Source organism: Papio anubis, chromosome 3, assembly GCF_008728515.1.
Source record: "Papio anubis isolate 15944 chromosome 3, Panubis1.0, whole genome shotgun sequence".
NCBI classification, from domain to species: Eukaryota; Metazoa; Chordata; class Mammalia; order Primates; family Cercopithecidae; genus Papio; species Papio anubis.
The window spans coordinates 98381220-98389710 of NC_044978.1; the positions used below are offsets into that span (position 1 = coordinate 98381220).

Consider the following 8491-nt stretch of genomic DNA (forward strand, 5'->3'; position numbering starts at 1 on the left):
CTTTGGGAGGCCAGTGCAGGAGACCAGGAGGTCGAGGCTGCAGTGAACCATGATTTCACCAAGGCACTTCAGCCTGGGCAAGAGAGTGAAACCTGGTCTCAAAAAAAAAAAAAAAAAAAAAAGAGGCTGGGTGCAGTCGCTCACACCTGTAATCCCAGCACTTTGGGAGGCCAAGGTGGGTGGATCACCTGAGGTCAGGTGTTCGAGACCAGCCTGACCAACGTGGAGAAACCCCATCTCTACTAAAAATATTAAAAAAAAAAAAAAAAATTAGCCAGGCATGGTGATGCATGCCTGTAATCTCAACTACTCGGGAGGCTGAGGCAGGAGACTCGCTTGAACCCAGAAGGCGGAGGTTGCAGTGAGCCGAGATTGCGCCATTGTACTCCAGCCTGGGCGACAAGAGCAAAACTCCATCTCAAAAAAAAGAGAGAGACAATTTTCTCTCTGTTCGCGTGGCTGACTCGCAAGGGCGCCACAGAAAGACAAGAAGCCCAAGAAGTCAACCTGGAAGTTTAATTTGGACCTTACTCATCCAGTAGAAGATGGAATTTTTGATTCTGGAAATTTTGAACAATTTCTATGGGAGAAGGTTAAAGTCAATGACAAAACTGGATATCTCGGGAATGTTGTTCACACTGAATGCTTCAAGAATAAAATCACATTCTTTCTCAGAAACAGTTCTCTAAAAGGTATTTGAAATACCTTACCAAGAAATACCTTAAGAAGAGCAATCTTCATGATTGGCTTCGAGTGGTTGCATCTGACAGAAGACTTACGAACTTCATTACTTCCAGATTAGTCAAGAAGATGAATCAGAGTTGGAGGACTAGGCAAAGGCTTCCCTTGTAGGGCTTTGCTTATTAACAAAATAAATGAAGTATATGTGAGAAATACCAAGAAATTGGCTTTTAGTTTATCACTGAATAAGAAAAAAATTGCACTCTTTAAAAAAAAGAGACAATTTTCTTTCTGCTACATTTTCAAGAAAGCAGGAGGAAGATTATCAGGCTTTGTTTGGGGCTTAAGGGTGAGGGATCTTCTACTTGATAGTACCACAGTGCACAGTTTCCCTTTTCAAGGTGGCCTTGTTGTCTAAGTTGGCTGCTGAGGCCCCACTCACACACCTGCTTTCTATTCAGCACAAAAGACCAGACTGAGAAGGATGCATCCTTTATTTTAAAAGCGCTTTTTAGCAGTTGTACTCACAACTCGTGCTTACGTCCTGTTGGCTGGAACTTTTCTTCATGACACATTGACCTGCAAAAAAGTTGGTGAAAGTAAAACTTCTGTTCCAGGGCGGGGGCAGGGGTGGGGTGGGGAATAAACTGAAATTAAAAATCAAGGACTCTATTACTGAGAAGGAAAGGAGAATGATTATTGGAGGACAATATGCAATATGCAGTCTTCATCACTGGAATCGAACATATATTTTTTTGTTCCTGAAACTGAGTCCTGCCTCACTCTCTCCAGGGCATGGTGAGGGGCGGGAGTGGTAGCTGGTAGAAAGCTAGTGTCCTTGAGACAAGGATTGGCTTTAATCCTGCTTTGGGTTTTTGGGTGATCTGAAATCCAAATGTGGACACAAATGTCTATTTTTGTGTTTGTCTTTGAGACAGGGTCTCACTCCGTCACCCAGGCTGGAGTGCAGTGGTGCGATCTTGGCTCACTGCAGCCTTGACCTTCTGGGCTTGGGTGATTCTCCCACCTCAGCCACCCAGGTAGCTGGGACTACAGGCGCCCGTCACCATGCCCAGCTAATTTTTTGTATTGTTAGTAGAGATGTGGTTTCACTATGTCACCCAGGCTGGTCTCGAACGCCTGGACTCAAGCAATCCACTCGCCTCAGCCTCTCCGAGTGCTGAGATTATAGGCATGAGCCACCGCACCCGGCCAAAAGTCTATTTAAGAGCACAAATGAGGGAAAAATAATCTAGCTTTGCCAATTATATTATCACTAAAGCTCTTACGTTGTTGTAAAAAGTCACCAGACATGTTGTATAATGTCACTTCTTCCTTCCTTCCTTTTTCTTTCTTCTTTCCTTTCTTTTTTTCTTTCCTCCCTCCTTCCTTCCCTCCTTCCTTCTCTCTGTCTCTCTCTCTCTCTCCCCCCTCCTCTCTCTCTCTTTAGAGACAGGGTCTTACTCTGTCACCCAGAGCTGGAGTGCAGTGGTGTGATCATAGCTTACTGCAGCCTTGAACTCCTGGGCTTAAGCCTCCTCCCACTTCAGCTTCCCAAATAATGTTGAATTTAGACAATAAGTTTACATAAGTCTTTAAATTCAACAACTCTCATCCTGTGGATTCAGAGACAACAGCTGACTATCCAGGAGATAAAGATTCCTGGCTGTTCCTTTTCACTATCTTCTTTGCTTATTGGAAAATGCTGGAGTTACCCCAAATTCTGTCCTGTTTTTTTTTTTCTCTCATTTTAATCCTTCTTGAGTTTTTTCCAATTTGTCATGTTTAAAAGTGGACTCATCTTTTCTTTTCTTTTCTTTTTTTTTTTTTTTTTGAGACAAAGTTTCGCTTTTATTGCCCAGGCTGGAGTGCAAAGGCGCGATTTTGGCTCACCGCAACCTCTGCCTCCGGGGTTCAAGATATTCTCCTGCCTCAGCCTCCCAAGTAACTGGGATTACAGGCTACTGGCTGATTTTGTATTTTTAGTAGAGACGGGGTTTCTCCATGTTGGTCAGGCTGGTCCAACTCCCGACCTCAGGTCATCCGCCTGCCTTGGTCTCCCAAAGTGCTGGGATTACAGGCATGAGCCACCATGCCCGGCCGATCCTTTCCTTTCTAACCTTGTTCCTGGTTGTCCACCTACTGAGTAGACAGCACCAGCCATGGCCTCAGCCAGGTACCCCACTCTCCCTCACAGTTCACATTTAGCCAGTGAGTGCTAGGCTTTCTACTTCTTTCTCTCTAATTCACTTTTCACTTTCTCCAAGCTCCTGCCATCCGCCAGGAACAGGGAAGCATCCTCTCTTGTTTGATTACAGCAGGAGCCTCCCTATCTCCTCAGATCATCCAGGCTGATCTCGCTAAAAGTTCAACTCTGCTCCTGTCTTGCCCCTCTTTAAACCAGATTCTTCCATAGAATTAAGCCCAGGTTCTTTTGTCAATTGTTTTCCTTTTTATTAATAATAATAATAATAATTATTATTATTTTTGAGATTGAGTCTCGCTCTGCTGCCCAGGCTGGAGTGCAGTGGTGCGATCTCGGCTCACCGCAGCCTCCGCCTCCTGGATTCAAGTGATTCTCCTGCCTCAGCCTCCTGAGTAGCTGGGACTACGGGCACACGCCACCATGCCCGACGAATTTTTGTATTTTTAGTAAAGACAGGGTTTCACTGTTGGCCAGGCTGGTCTTGAACTCTTGACCTCGTGATCTCCCCACCTCAGACTCCCAAAGTGCTGGGATTACAGGTGTGAGCCACCATCCAGCCTTATTAATTTATTTTTTAGAGATGGTGTCTTGCTCTGTCTCCCAGGCTGGAGCGCAGTGGTGTGATCATAGCTTACCTCAGCCTCGAACTCTTGGGCTCATGCAATCCTCCTGCCTCAGCCTCTGGACCAGCTGGGAATACAGGTGTGTACCACCACACCTGGTCAATTTTTAATTTTTTTGTAGAGATGGAGTCTCACTATGTTGTCCAGGCTGGTTTTGAACTCCTGACCTGCAGAGATGGGAGGATCGATGGAGCCTTCCATCTCTGACTTTTAACATGGTCTAGAAGGCCTCCATGAGCTCCATCTCACCTCTTTTTTGCTCCTTCCCTGCGGACCTTTACAAGGTGCAGCCATTCCAAACTCCTTTCACTTCTGATTATCTCATGTTCTCTCTCACCTCCCGGCCCATGCAATGAGGTTGCTCCCCAACTACATTCTTACTCCTCTTAGATTTGCAGAGAAGCCTTCCCTGAAAGAAGCCCTCTCCCACCTCCCAGATTGGGTTAGGCTCCTCCTGTGCGCTGACTTCATTGTCTCCCTCCAACATTGCTTAGAACGCTAAGTTGCAACTTCATGTCTAATTGATTGCTCCACTAGTCCATAAAATCTAGGAGGAAAGGGCTGTATCCTCAGCCCTTGACACACGGCCTTGTACATCTTAAGTTTGCATATGAACCACTAGGACAACCCTATAGGTTGTGCATGATTATTCCAATTGTTGTCATTGCTGTTATTTTAAATAAAGATGGGGGCTCACTATGTTGCCCAGGCTGGTCTTAAACTCCTGGGCTCAGGTGATCCTCCCACCTTGGCCTCCTAAAGTGTTAGGGTTACAGTCGTGAGCCACCTTGCCTGGTCAATTATCCCCCTTTTAATAGATGCGCAGAGAGTCGAGGTTCCACTGGTTTTCCACTGCAGTGTCTCTGCTGAAGACTTAAAAAAAAAAAAAAAAAAAAAAAAAATCACAGGGCTGTGCTGGACTGCTGGAACTTCCAGAGGACAAGGCCCTCTCTTCAGTGAGGCTGATCTCCACAGAGCCAGCCCTCCTTCCCCTCCCAGCCACAGCTGTGTGTTGGAAAGCTGGAGGCCTGGGCCCCTAATAAAGAGCAGACCTCCCAATCTCCTCGTTCCCTCCCCCTCCCCTCACATGGTTTTTCAAATTAAAAGCAACTAAAAGGAAAGACCTAAGGAGCAGGAGAGGGCGGAGGCACAACAACATGTTTAAACCGAGGAAGGGGGCTCTCTCGCGAGGGAAGTGGTATCCAAAAGCCAGATCCAGAGGGTTCCAGTCCTACCAGTCTGTCCCAGCCTCTAAGGAGTGTATGGCCCACCAGGCTGGACTGGACCAGGAAACAAGTTCTTGTCCTCAGGTCCGTAAACAAGCTGTGGTGTTAGGAACCCTCTGCTTCTACTTCTCCTTGGAGAGCGAGCCCCTCAAACCCAGAAGAGAGGCTGCACCTTGAGATCCAGCCAACAACCACAGAGAAGAGGAGGTGGGTGCGGAGTCCTGGGGAGGGTAACTTTCACCTCAAGCTGCACAGACCCATCTCGATCTTTTTGTAGAATTCCTCCTTTTTCAAGACTTGTGCCGTTCTGAATTCTGAGCGTGCAAAGAGACTCCTTAGAGCTAGCTTACAAGCCTCAGCTGGGGCAGACCCGAGGCCAGGGCGTCCCTCTCTCTGCGAGGATCCCTCACATCCGTGCGTCGCCTCCACTACCTCCGGGCAAAGGACCCTTCCCCCCAGGGAGGGGGCTATTCCAGATGCAGCCAAGGATTAAAGGGGGTGAGGGAAGGAGCAGTTCGCACCATTTTCTTTTGTAAACCACCAAACGGGCCCTTCGTTTTCAAACTGTGAAGCCAGAAACATCCCCTGTTCCCTTGCCCCGCCCATCACCATTTGAAAAAAATAATTCACAAGTTTAAACGTGATTTTCACAACTAACGGCTTTGATAACTGTTACATTCGTAAGGCTTCTAGAGCAAACGGACTTGAATTCTTCGAGGAAAGTACAATTGGGGGTGGGGCTGGGGAGCAGAGGAGGAGAAGACACAAAAAGCCAACTCAGCGGGAAGCGCCCTCAAAGCCAAAGGTGTGGCGCTCGGAGCTGCGGCCGCCCTCGCCCGGGAGTTGGGGCCGGGAGAACGGGCCCTGGAGGCAGGGCAAGGCACGGCGAGATTTTGCTTTTGTTTTTAGTGACCGTTTTGATCTGGTTGTAAAAAGTTTACGAGGCCCTCTTTTTGAAGGTGAGCTCATCGACTGCACCTTTTTATGCCCTTGCTCCCAATTTCATGTCGCCTGCTGGCGTAGATGCGCAAGGCCGAGGACAGAACTGTCACAGTCCCTGCCCTTTTCTCCTAACTTCCCGGCCCGGCTCAATTCGGGAATTGAGCCTCCTTCCTCTCCGCACGCAGCCTCCCCGACTCCCCGTTTGGGGAGAAAACCCACATGCTTAACCCCTTGATAATCCCTTAAGGAAAAAACAAAACAAAAAACCCCAAGAGGCTGAAAATTAGAATCCGGGCGCGGGTTGAGATCTGCGCAGAGCTGCCCAGGCCGGTGCAGGTCGCTCCTCTCCGGGTACACGTGATGGCCTGGTACCCTCCTCCCACCTCCCGCACGGCGCCCAGTCAGAAGCACAGGAAGGGGAGAAAAGACCCGCAGCCCGCCTCAGGAGGGCAAGCTTTCTGGCCTCCTGCGGTTCCGGGGCCATCCCGGACCCAGGGCGTCGAGGGACCAGTCTGGAAGGATCTTAGAACAAACATTGGGAGAACGCGGCAAGAACTCGCCCCGCCTTCACCCGACGCTCCGGACTGACTGCCGGGCGCAGACCCGACTTCTCCCGAACCAGCCTCGTACCAGCCTTAGAAGGCGGAAAACAGGATTCAAACCCGCCTATGAGCAGTGGTAGGGGCGGGGGCTGTAGGGGCAGGACTCGGTTTAAGGAACCAACCGCCTCGGTTCGAGGGTCTCCTGTCCGGAGGTTGCTCCTGACCCCTGGGTTTATTTTGTTTTGCAGAGTAGGCAGATGTTGACCTCTCTTCTTTGCACAGTCTCTCCGCGAAATCTTCCCCCAACCATTTGCTTTCTTGCGCCACCCCCCACCGGGGCACTATCCCCGGAGTCAGCTCCTCAGGCCTTTAAACCTTCCAGAATGTCACACATGGAAACCTTTAACAAATGTTTGTTAATGGTCATAACAAAGGCATCATTCAAATTAGGCAGGTAATTACTACCAGAAGGACAACTGGGTGCTCGCTTGCTCATCCATTGCTTTCTGCTTTAAACTCCTGAGGAGTCGCTGCCTGGAGCCACTCCCGCCCGGGCTGCTTTTCGGGCCCCATTAAACGGCTCTGAAATGAACTGTGAAGTTACCATTTGTGGGCGGAGAGCGCTGGGGCCCTGCGGACGGAAGACCCTGGCTTGACCGGGCTAGCAGTGTCGCCGAAACAAAGTAGTCCTTCTGGGTAGGCTCTCTGTCTCGCCTCCTACCCTCTGGGGCAACTCGCCTAAAAACCCAGTTCTCAACTTAACAGCAAGAAGCCCAGCAGCCGCGTTTGCCTTTTATTCCGCACTCTGATTTTTGGGGGGAATCGTTTGTCCCGCTCATTTTCTACAAACATTACGGTATCCTGTTAGCATTCCGAACAAGGGGCTGTTCATATATTTGCCTTCAATGATTTCCTGAAGGAACATGTGGAAGTAATAGCGAGCTGTGCAGTCACCCGAGCTGAAGATGCACGAGAGCAGGTCGCGTAGAAGAGCTGGGGCAATGGGGCCCCCAGCGCAGCCCCAGGCGCCCTATTTCCGAGGCTGATACCCCAAGATCCTGTCCTAATTAGACACAGCACCGCGCCCGTTGGAGTACTTCTCTGTGACTCTCCTCTGTCCACTGCACTGTGTCCACCCTCCTGGTGAAGGAGGAGACGGCTGTTGGACGTGCCAGTCCCAACCTGGCCACCTTGGCCATTTTCAGAGTGCTTGTGTGGGGGTGGGGTTGAGGGAGAAGGATGAAGGATGACCCCCAACCCCAACAAGATAATTCAAAAATCAGAGAGCGAGAAAGGTGAACGCGCTCCCATCCCCCGCTGTCGCTGGGAAGCCCCACTCTGCCCAGGTCTGGTTTCTGGAGCATCAGCGCCCCCTTTCCCTCGCCGGCAGGATCGTTTCCTCCCGACACTGGCCTCGCGCCTTGGGCGCAGGGTTTGGGGCTCAGCTGTCAACTCCGAAGCATTCGTAGGGTTCGACCCACTCGGCGGGAGGGAACGGAGGAAGAATCAAAAGGCACCCTCTCCCACGACGCGGAGGCGGCGGGACGATTCCCCAAACGCCCAAGCTTGAACTTTTTTGTATGCGGAGTTAGAAGCCAGGACAACCTCGCCCAGATAACCCCCAAAACAAAGGCACGACCAGATAAGTGACTTAAAGGGAGTAAAGGTCGTTCTATCGGAGAACGTTCCAAACCTACACAGACCCTCTTTTCTTTGTACCCTATTTCAGACTCCACCCAGTCTTGCGCGCGCACACACACACACACACACACACACACACACCCACCCCCCACACAAAACAAAAACCCATCGTTGTCATATTGGACTCAACAGTTTGCCTAATCCCATTAAAGAACTAGCAACTATATAGCCCTTAGCCCTTCCCCTAAAAGACCCTTAGTTCAAAACCGCGCAACCGCTTGGAGATTTCTCCCGAGGGCCCTATTTCTAGTTGGGCCGAGTTTGTAGAAGGGACGTTTCTTGATTCTAGATTTATATTCTCTCTGGGTATTAAATGCAATTTTGTATGTTCCTTTTCTTGTTTTCAAAGAGAACATAAAACTATAGCAGTCTAAGAAAATAACCCCAAAATGGGGAGGCAAACTCATTCTGGAAATGATGGGCTGTTTGTAGTTTCACAAAACCGCTTTCCCGGCAGAGCACCAACACCTCCCCCTTCCACCCCCCCATCCCATCTGGTCGGCTTCTCCCCGCCCCCCAGTTGTTGTCGAAGTCTGGGGGTTGGGACTGGACCCCCTGATTGCGTAAGAG

The 8491-nt window shown here is 49.8% G+C and overlaps 1 pseudogene across 1 annotated transcript; it reads left to right on the top strand.

The window, feature by feature from the left end:
* Positions 1-463: 463 nt before the first annotated feature.
* LOC108585816 lies at positions 464-957 on the top strand (annotated as a pseudogene). The gene has a single exon (XR_002522357.2). The product of XR_002522357.2 is annotated as a 60S ribosomal protein L22-like 1 (transcript).
* The last annotated feature ends 7534 nt before the right edge of the window (positions 958-8491 follow it).